This window comes from Bos indicus, chromosome 21 (genome assembly GCF_029378745.1).
Source record: "Bos indicus isolate NIAB-ARS_2022 breed Sahiwal x Tharparkar chromosome 21, NIAB-ARS_B.indTharparkar_mat_pri_1.0, whole genome shotgun sequence".
NCBI classification, from domain to species: Eukaryota; Metazoa; Chordata; class Mammalia; order Artiodactyla; family Bovidae; genus Bos; species Bos indicus.
The window spans coordinates 10023110-10038258 of record NC_091780.1 but is presented as its reverse complement, the minus strand read 5'-3'; the positions used below and the strand labels follow the sequence as shown (position 1 = coordinate 10038258).

Here is a 15149-nt window from a genome sequence, read left to right as displayed (position 1 = left end):
AGTATAGAACAGGTTCAGAACAGGTAAGAGAAAAACATTGGTAAAAGAAAATTAAATCTCATTGTTGTAAGGTAATTTTAAGAAAGTCCTTATTAAAATAACTATGATCAAAATGTTTTCTAAAATTTACATTTCAAATATCTGGTCCAGATAAATACGATAAAGTATATTAACAGAATTTGTTGATCCAATTTAAAGAGGTTAGGTACATGCTGGTTTTTATGAGGCGTAAAGTAAAAGAATGGACATAAAACTGAAATATGCGAAAACAAAAATATGAAGAGGGATGATCTACGAAGTATAGAGAAGTTGGTGTTTTGTCACAGCTCAGGAAAATTCTGGGAGCAATCATTAAAAGGAAACCAATGATCATGTGTCAAATAAATGAGTCATATAAAGTAAATTTCATTTACATGATAGGTTATCCTTATCTATGCCTCTGCCTTTTTGCCCACTCTAGCTCTGGTGCATTCTTCACTCTCCACATTGAATTTGTCTTTCAGTTCATCTACCAAATCTGATCATATGTTTCACTAGCTCCCTGCATTTTAGTATTTTATGAATAAATGTTCAAACTCCTTTGTGTGGAATACAAATTCTTCATGATTTGGCCATTTACTGTACCTTCTTGCAACTCCTACCACCCAAGAACCACCTCTGCCATGCATTACTTGTGAAATTTACATTGATCTTTCAATAGCTAGCTTGGTCATCACTCACGCAAACTGCATCAGATTGTCACCTTCCATTTCTCCACTACAAGGTAGAGCTGGTCACTCCCACCCCTTGTGCAAAAATAGAGTAGGCACATGCCTTTATTAAAAGTCAGTACAATATAAATATATTGAGGCACAATTTTTAATTTCTATTTCTGATGTCCTTCAGTAGTCTGGGGCTTCCCTGGTGGCTCAGAGGTTAAGGCGTCTGCCTACAATGCGGGAGACGGGGGTTCAATCCCTGGGTCGGGAAGATCCCCTGAAGAAGGAAATGGTAACCCACTCCAGCATTCTTCCCTGGAGAATCCCACGGACAGAGAAGCCTGGTAGGCTACAGTCCAGGGGGTCGCAAAGAGTCGGACATGACTGAGTGACTTCACTTTCACTTCCAGTAGACTGGGAGCTCTGTAGAGCAGGGACAATGTTACTATCCTACTGTTATCCCAAGAGAACATGTAAGGTGAGAAAGAAATATTTGTTGTGTTAAGTAATCAGTATTTTAAAATTATAAAGTGGCAATTTATTCTAAGTTAATCTACAGGCAAAAAATTCCCTATAAAATTCTGGCATGCATATATTTTAAAAATTGGCAAGACTTTTCAAAAATCTGTATTAAAACATAAAGGATCCAGAATAGATAAAAGATGTGTTGGAAGACAGCAAAATTGGGGGACTCATACTTTTTAGTTTTAAAATGTACTATAAAGCTGTAGTAATCAACATGATGAGGTTCTGAAGCAAGTATATAAATACAGAAAATACAGGAGAAAATCTTAGAAAATCTTAGTGACTTTAGACTTGGTGATGAGCTTTTAGATAGGAAACAGTACAACACATGAAAGAAAAAATTAAGGTAGATTTTAATAACACTTGTTTTAATTGAAGTATAATTGACATTATTTTCAGGTGTACAACAAAGTGATTTGATATTTTTATATATTACAGAATTATTACCCTATGAAGATTAGTTACTGTCTATCACCATACAAAATTATGACAATTTTATTCACTATATTCCCTATGCTGTGCATTATATCCTGTGACTGATTTTATAACTGGAAGTTTGTATTTCTTAATCCTCTCCACCAATTTTACCCACCCTCCTCTCCCTCCCCTCTGGCAATCACCAGTTTGTGTGCTGTATCTATGAATATGTTTTGTCATATTTATGTTTCCTTTATTATTCAGAATTCATATATAAGTGAAATCATATAGCATTTATATTTCTCTATTTCACTTAGCATAATGGCATATAGATTCATCCAGTTTTTGTAAATGAGAAGATTTAATTCTTTTTTGGCTGTGTAATATTCCACTATATTTGTGTGTGTGTATACATATACACACACCTTGGATCTATCTATCTATATATATATATATACACCAACACACACCCACACATCTATTTTTTCCTTCCTCTATCAGTGGACACTTAAGTTACCTCTATATTTTGGCTACTGTAAATAAAGCTGCAATGAACATAGAGGTGCATATATCTTTTTGATTTAGTGCTTTTGTTGTCTTTGGACAAATACCAAGTAGTGGTTGTTGGATTGTATGGTATCTATACTTTTTATTTTTGTGATATCTCCATACTGTTTTCCACAGTGGCTGTGTCATCTGCAGTCCCACCAACCGTGTACAAGTGTTCTTTTTTTTCCAAATCCTCACCAACACTTGTTAACTGTCTTTTTGATAACAACCATTCTCATATTTATGAAATGGTATCTCATTGTGGTTTTAATTTGTATTTCCCTGATGATTTAGTCATGATGAGTACTGTGCTTGTTGGCCATCTTTATGTCATTTTTGGAAAAACGTCTATTTAGGTCTTCCAAACATTTTTTAATGGGATTGTTTATTTTGATAATGAGTTGTATGAGTTCTTACATAATTTGGATATTAATCCCTTATCAGACACATCGTTTGAAAATATCTTTTTCCATTCAGTAGTTTGCCTTTTTGTTTTGTTTCCTTCATTATGAAAAAGCTTATGAAAAGTTGATAAAGATCATTTGTCTTCAGGGAAACACAAATAAAAATATAAAGAAATAGCTTATTAAAATAACAAATACAAAAATCCGCAAGTACCAATAGCTGGTTAGTATTTGCAGCACATGGAACTCTCATTCATTATGGGTAGGAATGTAAAGTGATTGATTCAGTTACTTCTGATTATAGTTCAACTATTGCTGACAAAGTCAACATGTCTTAACGTAGAACTGTGGTCCAACAATTGCGGTGTTAGGTGCTGACCTAATGTGTTAAAAAATTTCTGTCATACACAAAAGCCTTCATACTGATGATCACAGCGGGTTTATTATAATTCCCTCAAATTGCAAGCAATCAGAGCGACCTTCAATATGTAAATTGATACACAAGCTATGGTACAGCCATAGAATGGAATATTATTCATCAATAAAAGAAATGTGTTGTCATTATTTCATCCCAAAACATGTACAAACCTTAAATGCATACTGCTAAGTTAAAGATTCAATAACAGAGAGTCTTACTATATAATTTTCTCTTTCTGGATATCTTATTATTGGTATAATATATATCCTGGATCTATGAGCCTATCTTCAAAGTCTTTTATCTGTTTCCTCATGATTTACATCTCTGTACCCAATTCCTTCATGTGATTGAGATGTTTCTTGGACTTGGTCTGCTAAGTTAGTTGTAGAGGTTTAAAGGTTCTCACTCAATACATCCAAAACATTACTTAATTAGGAAGATTTTTATTTTATTTTAGCTCAGAAAAGATACTTTTTATTTTGGATTTAATTATTTTAACTTTTTCTTCTAATTATTTTTCCTTCTCCATTGTCATCCATTTTTGTCATTGTCATTCAGCTATTCTTTATAGCTGCTGGACAGGGACTGGTAAGCTGTGATAGATGAAATTTTGTCTGTTCTTTTTGGTTTGAAACACTGGTTTGACTGTTTGCAAATCATAAAAGTTGAGTGTCTCATCTATAGTAAAAATGCTGCCATCTATTTATTACATAGGTCTAGCCGACTGTCAGTTTCCTGCTGAGGCAAGGAACCATAGCCTTCCTCCGCCTTTCCTTATAGTATCTTTTCCTTAGGGGAAATGCAGTCTCTTCAGTAATAAGAATATCAGGTGTATACATGCAGGGCTGATGAAAACCCTCTCTGATAGCTATGAATATCTATGCAAAGATTTTTCCAGGATTCAGTAGTTATGGAAAATAACCTAGGACCTTTTTGTCTAGATTTTGCTCTACAATTAGTATCTTTTATTGAAGTACAGTTTATGTACAATATTATATTTTACAAGCTTACAAAACTATGTTCCACAATTTTAAAGGCTATATGCCACTTACAGTTATTAAAGATATATTCTTATAGCTTACTTTATATATAATAATTTGTACTTCTTAATCCCCTACCTCTATGGCCTCTCTCTCCTTCCCAGTCCCCAATGGTAACCATTAGTTTGCTTTCCACATCTGTGAATTTGCTTTTGTCCTTGTACTCACTAGTTTGTTGTATTTTTTTAGATCCCACATACAAGTGGTATCATATAAGATCTGGCTTCCTCAATTTGACTTATTTCACTTAGTATGCTGCTGCTGCTGCTGCTAAGTCACTTCAGTTGTGTCCGACGCTGTGTGACCCCAGAGATGGCAGCCGACCCGGCTCCCACGTCCCTGGGATTCTCCAGGCAAGAACACTGGAGTGGGTTGCCATTGCCTTCGCCAATGCATGAAAGTGAAAAGTCAAAGTGAAGTCGCTCAGTCATGTCCAACTCTTAGTTATCCCATGGCTGCAGCCTACCAGGCTTCTCCATCCATGGGATTTTCCAGGCAAGAGTACCGGAGTGGGGTGCCATTGCCTTCTCTGTCACTTAGTATAATACCCCCAAGTCCATTATTATTGTTGTAAACGGTAAAATTTTATTATTTCTTATGGCTGAGTAGTATTATATAAACATATATATAGATGCAGATAGGGTATTTATATACATATACATATCACATGGGGCTATCTGATGGCTCAGTGTTAAAGAACCTGCCTACAATGCAGGAGATGCAAGAGATACAGGTTGGATCCCTGGGTTGGGAAGATCCCCTGCAGGAGGAAATGGCAACCTACTCAGTATTCTTGCCTGGAGAATCCCATGGACAGAGGAGCCTCACAGGCTACAGTGCACAGGGTTGTAAAGAGTTAGACATGACTAAAGGGACTTAGCATGCACACATGCATATATCTCGCATTCTCTTTATTCATTCATCTCTAAGAATATACATACCGACAATTGCCTTAAATATAAATGGACTAAATGCTTTGATCAGAAGACAGAGAGTATCTGAATACCTAGAGAAACAAGACTTGTATATTTGCTGCCAACAAGACTCACTTCAGATCTAAAGACACACACATCCTCTGAAAGTGAGGAGATGGAAAAATGTATTTTACACAAGTGGAAATCAAAAGAAAACCAGAACAACAATTCTTATACCAGAAAAAAATACTTTAAAAATAAAGACTGTTACAAAAAACAAAGAAGGACACTATGTAATGATCAAATGATCAATCAAAGAACAAGATGTAACAATTGTAGAAATATATGCCCTCAACATAGGAGGACATAAATACACAGGCAAATATTAATGGACATAAAAAGAAATATCAACAGTAAACAGTAATAGTAAGGGATTTTAATACCTTATATATGTCAATGGACACATTATCCAGACATAAACTCTAATAAGGAAACATTGGCCTTAAATAAATACCTAGGAATAAACCTACCTATGGAGGCAGAAGGCCTACACTCAGAAAACTATAAAATACTGATAAAAAAAAATAAAAGATGACACAAACAGATGTTCTTGGATTGGAAGAATCAATATTGTGAAAATGACTACACTGACTAAAGAAATCTACATATGCAATGCAGTCCCTATCAAATTACCAATAATTGGTAAAATGGATCATTTAGTCCATTTACATTTTTCACAGAATTGGAACAAAAAATTTATAATTTGTATGGAAACACAAAAGACCCCAAATAACCAAAGCAATCTTCAGAATGAAAAACAGAGCTGGAGTAATTGGATTCCCTCACTGCAGACTATACTATAAAGCAATAGAGATCAAAACAGTATGGTACTGGCACAAAAACAGAAATACAGATCAATAGAACAGGACAGAAAGTCTACAGATTAAACCCAGGCATCTACAGTCATCTAATCTATGACAAAGAGTCAAGAATACACAATGGAGCAAGACAATTGCTTCAATAAGTAATGCTGAGAAAAGTGAATAGCTACATATAAATGAATGAAATTAGAACCCTAATATCATAAACAAACTCAAAATGGATTAAAGAGCTAAATGTAAGGCCAGATACTATAAAACTCATAGAAAACATAGGCAGAGTACTCTTTGACATAAATCTCAGTAAAAGCTTTGTCAATCCACCTCCTTGAGTAATGAAAATAATTACAAAAATAAACAAATGGGACCTAATTAAACTTAAAACCTTTTTCACAGCAAAGGAAACCATAATCAAAACAAAAAGACAACTCTCAGATTGGGAAAAAAAATATGTGCAAACAAAGCAAGTGACATGGGATTAATCTCCAAAATAAACAAACAGCTCATGCAGCTCATTATTAAAAAAAAAAAAAAATACAGCTGAATAAAAAAAACCAGGTGGATGATCTGAATAGACATTTCACTCAAGAAGATGTACAGATGGCCAAAAACACATAAAAAGATGCTCAACATCAGTAATTACTAGAGAAACACAAATTAAAGCTACAATGAGATATCACCTTAAATCAGTCAGAATGGCCATGATAAAAAATTTATAAACAATAAATGCTAGAGAGAGTGTGAATAAAAGGGAGCCCTCCTACACTGTTGTTGGGAATTTAAACAGGTACAGGCACTATACAGAACAGTATGGAAGTTCCTTAAAAAACTAAAAACAGAGCTACCATATGATCCAGCAACCCCTCTCCTGGGCTATATCTAGAGAAAACCATAATTGGAAAAGATACATGCATCCCAATGTTCACTGCACTACTATTTACAATAGCCAGAACCTGGAAGTAATCAAAATGTCCATCAACAAAGGAATAAAGATGTGGTACATATATATACAATGGAATGTTACTGAGCCATAAAAATAACAAAATAATTCCATTTGCAGCAACAGGGATGGACCTAGAGACTGTTATACTTACTGCTATACTTAGTGAATTAAGTTGAACAGAGAAAGACAAATCTTATGTGATATCATTTGTGGAAGCAAAAAAAAAAAAAAGGTACAAATGAACTTAGTTACAAAGCAGATATAGAGTCAAAGATTTAGAAAACTAACATGGTTACCAAGGGGCTAAGGAGGGGAAGGATAAATTGAGAGATTTTCATTGACATACACAAACCACTCTATATAAAACCAATAACTAATAAGAACCTATTGTATGGCACTGGGAATTCTACTCAATACTCTGTAAAGGCTTATATGGGAAAAGAATCTAAAAAGAGTGGATATATGTATACACACAATTGATCCAGTTTGCTATACAGCAGAAACTAACACAACATTCTGGAGGAGGAAATGATAACCCACTCCAGTATTCTTGCTTGGAGAATTCCATGGACAGAGGAGCCTGGTGGGCTGGAGTCCATGGGGTTACAAAATCAGACATGACTGAGCATGCATGCACAATGCAACATTGTAAATCAACTGTGTGTGCTAAGTTGCTCAATCCTGTCCAACTGTTTGTGCCTCATGGACCATAACCTGTCATGGACTATGTCCATGGGGATTCTCCAGGCAAGAATACTGGAGTAGGTTGCCATGCCCTCCTCCAGGGGATCTTCTCAACCCAGGGATCGAATCCCACGATTCCCGTATTACAGGCAGATTCTTTACCGTCTGAGCCAGTTTAAAAAATAACACATTAGACCAGATGAACTTAATTGATATTTATAGAGCATTGCATCTGAAAGCAGAAGAATACATATTCTTTTCAGGTACACATGGAACCTTCTTCAGGATAGAAAACATGCTGGCCACAAGACAAGTCTCAGGAAATTTAAGAAAACTGAAATCATACGAAACATCTTTTCTGATCACAATGCTATGAGGCTGAAAATCAACTACAAGAAAAAACAACTTCAAAAAAACAAACAAATAGAGGCTAAACAACATGTGCCTCTTCATGAGAGTGAAAGAGGAGAGTGAAAAAGTTGGCTTAAAGCTCAACATTCAGAAAACTAAGATCATGGCATCTGGTCTCATCATTTCATAGGAAATAGATGGGGAAATAGTGTCATACTTTATTTTTGGGGGCTCCAAAATCACTGCAGATGGTGATTGCAGCCATGAAATTAAAAGACGCTTACTCCTTAGAAGGAAAGTTATGACCAACCTAGATAGCATATTCAAAAGCAGAGACATTACTTTGCCAACAAATCCATCTAGTCAAGGCTATGGTTTTTCCAGTGGTCATGTATGGATGTGAGAGTTGGACTGTGAAGAAAGCTGAGTGCTGAAGAATTGATGCTTTTGAACTGTGGTGTTGGAGAAGACTCTTGAGAGTCCCATGGACTGTAAGGAGATCCAACCAGTCCATTCTGAAGGAGATCAGCCCTGGGATTTCTTTGAAAGGAATGATGCTAAAGCTGAAACTCCAGTACTTTGGCCACCTCATGCGAAGAGTTGACTCATTGGAAAAGACTCTGATGCTGGGAGGAATTGGGGGCAGGAGGAGAAGGGGACGACGGAGGATGAGATGGCTGGTTGGCATCGCTGACTCGATGGATGTGATTCTGAGTGAACTCCAGGAGTTGGTGATGGACAGGGAGGCCTGGTGTGCTGCGATTCATGGGGTTGCAAAGAGTCAGACAGGACTGAGTGACTGAACTGAACTGAAACAATATGTAATCAACATGTAACCAATGGATTACTGAAGAAATGAAAGAGAAAAAATATAGAGACAAGAGTCTTTCATTTGTAGAGACAAATGAAAATGAAAACAGGGTTATCCAAAATTTATGGGACACAGCAAAAGCAGTTCTACAACGGAAGTTAATAGCATTATAATTTTACCTTAGAAAAATGTGATATAAGGAAGAAAAATCTCAAATGAACTACTTCAATTTACACCTCAAGCAATTACAGAAAAAAAGAGTAAACAAAACCCAAAATTAGCAGAAGGAAAGAAATCATAAAGGTCAATGCAGAAATAAATGGAGATAAAGAAAACAATAGAAAGGATCAGTGAAACTAAAAACTGGTTCTTTGAAAAGATCAATTTGATAAGCTTTTAGCCAGACTCATCAAGGAAAAAATGAAGAGGTCTCAAGTCAATAAAATTAGAAACGAAAAAGGAGAAGCTACAACGGACATCACAGAAACACGAAAGATCACAAAAGCAGACTACAAAAAAACATATATCCCAATAAAATAGATGACCTAGAAGACAATGGAAAATTTCTCAGAAATGTACAATCTTCCACAATTGAACCAGGAAGAAACAGAGAAAATGAACCACCAAATTACCAGCAATAAAATTAAATCCTTTATTTGAAAACTCCCAATAAACCAAAGTCCAGGACTAGGTGGCTTCACAGGTGAATCTGATCAGATACTTAAGAGTTAAAACCTATCCTTCTGAAACTCTTGCAAAATAGCAGAGGAAGGAACATTTCTGAACACACCACCCTGATACCAAAACCAAAGATATCACAAATAAGAGTACAGAAAAATATCACTGATGAACGTAGACCCTAAAATCCTCAACAAAATATTAGCAGTCTGAATCCAACAATACATTAAAAGATCATAGACCATGATCCAGTGGCATTTATTCCAGGGACACAAGGATTTTCGATTTTCACAAATCTATCAATCTACCAAATTAACTAACAGAAGACTAAAAACCATATGATCATACAGTTACAGATACATATATATGGAATCTAGAGAAGTAGTAATAGCAACCCACTCCAGTACTCTTGCCTGCAAAATCCCATGGATGGAGGAGCCTGGTAGACTGCAGTCCATGAGATCGCTAAGAGTCAGACACGACTGAGTGACTTCACTTTCACTTTTCACTTTCATGCATTGGAGAAGGAAATGGCAACCCACTCCAGAGTTCTTGCCTAGAGAATCCCAGGGACGGGGAAGCCTGGTGGGCTGCCGTCTATGGGGTCACAGAGAGTCAGAAACGACTGAAGCGACTTAGCAGCAGCAGCAGCAGAGAAGTAGTACTAATGATTTTATTTTCAAGCAAGTAATGGAGATGCAGACGTAGAGAATGGACTTGTGGACACAGCAGGGGAAGGAGATGGTAGGACAAACTGAGAAAGTAGCACTGACATATAAGATAGATAGCTAGTGGGAAACTGCTATATAACACAGGGAGCCCAGCCTGGCACTTTATGATAACTTGGAGTAGTGGGACAGGAGAGAGGTGGGAGGCTTTTGAGAGAGGGGATATATACACACACACACACACGTACATATATGCTGCTGCTGCTTCTAAGTCGCTTCAGTCGTGTCTGACTCTGTGCGACCCCATAGATGGCAGCCTACCAGGCTCCCCTGTCCCTGGGATTCTCCAGGCAAGAGCACTGGAGTGGGTTGCCATTTCCTTCTCCAATGCATGAAAGTGAAAAGTGCAAGTGAAGTCGCTCAGTCCTGTCCGACTCCTAGCGACCCCATGGACTGTAGCCTAGTAGGCTCCTCCGTCCTTGGGATTTGCCAGGCAAGAGTACTGAAGTGGGTTGCCATTGCCTTCTCCTATGTGTGTGTGTGTGTGTGTGTGTGTGTGTGTGTGTGTGTATATATGTATATATAAAATCATGGCCAGTTCTCATTGTTGTGCAGCAGAAACCAATACAACACTGAAAACAATTACCCTCCAATTAAAACATAAATTAAAAAACCCATATGATCATCTCAACAGACACAGAAAAAGCTTTTGTCAAATGACACATTATACTAAAAAGTATTTACTTTGGTAATGTCTTTTATGAGATGCAATGCACATAACCTCTTAAATTGTTCAATTCAGTGTTTTTTAGCATATTCACAAAGTTTGTCATCATTATCCTGATCATTTATGGAACACATTCATCATCTCGAAACATAAACCTCATACACTTTAACTATCCCCTCTCTGCTAATCACCCATACCAGCAGTCCTAGGCAATCACTGTTCTGCTTTCTGTCTCCATAGATTAGCCCATTATTACACTCTGTTGGATTTAACTTGCTAATATTGTTTTGAGCACTTCTGCATCTGTATTCATAATAGATAACTATTATGTAGTGTTATTTTTTATTATGTCTTCATCTGTTTTGATATCTGGGCAATACTGGTCTTATCAAAAGAATATTGGCCATATAAAATTAATTTTTCAAATGTTTGGCAAACATTCAACTGTGAGACCATATCAGCCTGGACTTTTTGTTGGTGGTGGTGAAAGTTTTTTGTTCCTAATTAAAACCTTTATTATATGACTATTCAGATTCTGTATTTTTTTTTCTGAATTCAGCTTTGTTAGTTTTCGTTTTTCCAGGAATTTGTACATTTAAACTAAGTTTTTTATTTTCATATAGTTTTCATTGTCCCTTTTAGTAGAGTCAAAAGGAGTATCTGCTCTTTTCTCTGTCTTTGCATTGAATCTTTGCTTATTTTCTCTGTCAACATAATGAAATCTTTGCCATTTTGTTGATCTCTTCAAATGACCATTTTTGGTTTTATTTATTTTTATATTGTTCTTCTATTTTCTATTTCATTAATTCTGCTCTAATCTTTTTATTTTCTTTTGGACATAGGCTTCACTTTTTAAAATTAATTTTTTAATTGAAGGGTTATTGATCTCTTAATGTAGACCTTTCTAGCTATAAAAATTCCTTAAGCATTATTTTTACTGAAATTCATAAGTTTTGGCATGTTGTGTCTTTATTTCATTAAAAGTAATTTATAGTTTCTCATTTCTTTTTTGGCATGTTATTTAGGAATGTGCTATTTTAATTTTCACATATTTATGAGTTTCCTCCATTTCTTTCTATTATTGACTTAAATTTTATTCCACTTTGGTTACAAGATCATAAACCTTGATTTTTTTGGAACTAAATACATATTAATAGAAAACAAAATACAAAAAATTTCTCTTCAGGAAACAGAAATTTTTAATCCTTTTCCAACAAATCAGAAGTTGCTTCATCCTCAGAGTGCAGTTTTTGATGCGTGTGTTCATACTTAAGATATGTTTCACAGACTGTTCATTAAACTGCTATTGGAAAGCAGGAGGTAGAAGGGACCATTTCAGGAGAAAAAGACATTGGAAAAGCCACACCTCAGAATTATCTGGAAATTCAACACTTTCTATCTTACCACTTTTCACTTCCAAATATTTTCATTTCTTTACCACAATCTGCCCTTTCAGGAGATAGAACTGTTAATAGAGGTGCAATCCCCAAAATAATCTTTCTTTCCCACCATGCATGCAAGAGCCAAAAACTCTCCGTGAAATCCACACACCCATTTCCAGAAACATCAGCTGGAATGATCTGTCACCCAGAAATTTCTCCTTTCTCCCAATAGACTGAGCAACCAAGTTCTCTGAATCCCCTGAACCTCAAATTTCCAAGTATCATAGCCAGTGCCAGGAGAAAAACCTGAAAGATGAGAGCAGAGAAGGCTCTCTGCCAGTGCTGGGTTTCCTCTTCTTCACAATAAAGAATCCTAGTTCTCTGCAATCACAGAAAAGGAAAGACATTTGCCAGCATGACCCTGCCCCATTTCCTAATTCCCACCCCCGTATTCTTACCCTGATAGAGTCCCTTCCACTCAGTGACCCTGAAGCATTGCTCCTATGGAGGGCACCCAGCAAACATCCTCCTGCCCAGTGCAGCCCCAGTGAAGGAAGGTCGCCTTGGCGCCAGAGACTGGAAAGAGCCACAGGAGGACACAGAACTATTTCTGTGTTTCAAGATTTCATGTTCATTCCCATCACCACCCTTCCTCTCCCTGTCTTTCCACACTGGAGAAAGACTGAGAAGAGGGTGGTGGGCTCGGGACATCTGTGGGTCTTTCACAGTCAGGCAGTGATTTCATCCGTCTGTCCTAAGGCTTGCGGTCTTGTGCCCTTTGCACGCACCAACTCATTACATCAAATATACAAATCGAGGTTCCTCATTTTCTTGTGTGATTCCGGTCACCAGCAGGAGGTTGCAGGCCATGAACTGCACGCTCAGCACATTGCTCATCTGGTGGGTGTAGACGCCCAGGAGCTCTCTGGATGAGCCGTCTGCGGGCGTGCGGCTGTGCGTGCCCTTGATGTCCCAGACACGCACTGAGTTGTCCATGGATGCTGACGCAATTAGGCTGCTGTCCGGGCTGAAGGTGAGGCTGGTGATGTTGTCCGTGTGGCCCTGCAGCTCTTTGCAGAGGGTCCCGGAGGCCAGGTCCCAACAGCTTCAGCCGCTGGTCCTCGCCTGCGGACACCAGGTACTTACCGTTGGAGGAAAAGGCCAGGGAGTGCAAGGGGCTGCGGTGGCCGATGGAGAGCCTCACCGAGTTCCCCTGCTGGGTGCTCCACAGCCGCACCGTCTTGTCGGTCGAGCCCGTGGCTAAGTAATTTGAATTGGGGTGGAACTTGACGCAGTCCACGTCCGCCAGGTGTCCGGCATAGATTCGCAGAGGATAAGTCCGATCAAATGACCAGAGGTGGGCCGTGCAGTCGTGGCACCCGCTGGCGAAATACAGGCTGTGCGGGCCGATGTCCAGGTCCCACAAGGGGCAGGTGTGGCCCTGGTACTGCACAGTGTTGGTGAAGCCGCCCAGGTCCCAATACCTGATGGATGTGTCTTCAGAGCAGGAGAGCAGCGCGGAGCTGTCCAGAAGGAACCTGGTGCCGTACACCGGCCCGCAGTGTCCCCGCAGGACTTTCATCTCCAGAACTGCGCTGTCGTCCTCTTCCTCCTGCAGGACATCACGAGCCAAGTGGATGTGAGATGCGTCGACTTGAGGCGGTTGGGATTTTAACTTCTTGGAACACGCACTCCACAGTTTTATACAGGAGTTGTCAAAGCCGGTGGCAAGCAGCCTGCTGTCCGGGGGAGACCTCCGCCGTGTTCAGCAGCTGCTTCGTGTTGTAGAAAGCGTAGAAGCAGATGGTGGTGAGGGACTGGGGGCTGTCCCAGATGCGCTTGATGCTCTCCCGCAGGGCCTCCAGCGCCTCCTTGTTCCGCAGGACAGGTTTTGGCACATCAGTGGGCTTTAGGCCGCTGCCTTCGCCGCTGGAGGAGCCACCGCTGGCGTAGAGCTGGTAGTCCATCCTCTTGGCGGGCCGCAAACCGGCACGATGTGCCAGGCGACGACTCTGCCCAGCACAGTGTCGTCTCTCTGGGGGCAGCTGCGAAAGGAATAGCAGCTTGTCTTCCGGTCGACAGACCACGTACTTGTTGTCCAGGAAGCCCTGCAGCCGGAAGTTACACGTAAACAGGATATCCTTACTGGTCTGCGTGGTCCGCAGCTGCTGGATGACGTCATCGGCACTGGCCTCCTCACTTGACCGCTCTGCCAGGTGTCAGAGTCGGTGAGAAAATTCCACAGCCTTCCTATTGTACTTCATATTGCTGGGGCTCTCCCTCGCAAGAGGGTGCAGACACTGTGAAGGCACAACCAGATTCTGACTGGGCTGCGAGGCTGGCTGCCATCTCCTGGGCTTTCTGCAACCAGCGCTGACCTTGCTTCAGCCGGCAGGGCACATCCTAGTACTGCCGACGTTTGAGGTAACAGGACGTGGCCGTCTGGATCTGCTCCGTGAGCACTTGTGTCATGACTGAACATCCCAGGCGGCCCCTGCTTTCCCCACTGCTGCTGCCGCTGCCAGGGTTTCACAATGCCCAGTGCCCATCAGCCCCCTCAGGGTCTTCGGGACAGCTGAGAGATGAGTGACTGAGGTGACTAGCTGACTCAGAGCCACTTCGGGCTGAGCCAGGCCCTCATAAACATTTATAGTCTTTCAATTCTGTTAAATATATTAAATTTTGTTCTATGGCCTATCCTGGAGAATTCTCTTTGTGCACTTGAGAAGAGTATATATTCTACTCTTTTAAGTGTTCTATAGAGCTCTGTTAGGTCAATTTAGTTTACAGCGCGTTCAAGCCTCCTATTTCCTATTTATCTTCTTACTATGATGTTTTTCTATATCTTTGTGTTTATCCTACTTAGAGTCCTTTAGGCTTCATGGATGTGTGGATTAAAATTTTTCATCAGGTTTAGACGTTTCAATTATCATTTCTTTAAATATTTTTTTCCTCTTTTTCTCTTTGTTGTCTTTTGTTACAGTCTTTGTTTTAAGGAAAATCTGTTTTGTTTGATATGAGTATTGCTACCCTAACTTTCCATTTCCATGGAATGTATTTTT

At 39.1% G+C, this 15149-nt stretch overlaps 1 pseudogene; it reads right to left on the bottom strand.

Annotated features, from left to right (window-relative positions):
- Nucleotides 1-10571: 10571 nt before the first annotated feature.
- Nucleotides 10572-14559, bottom strand: LOC109575268 (TAF5-like RNA polymerase II p300/CBP-associated factor-associated factor 65 kDa subunit 5L pseudogene; annotated as a pseudogene).
- Nucleotides 14560-15149: the final 590 nt, after the last annotated feature.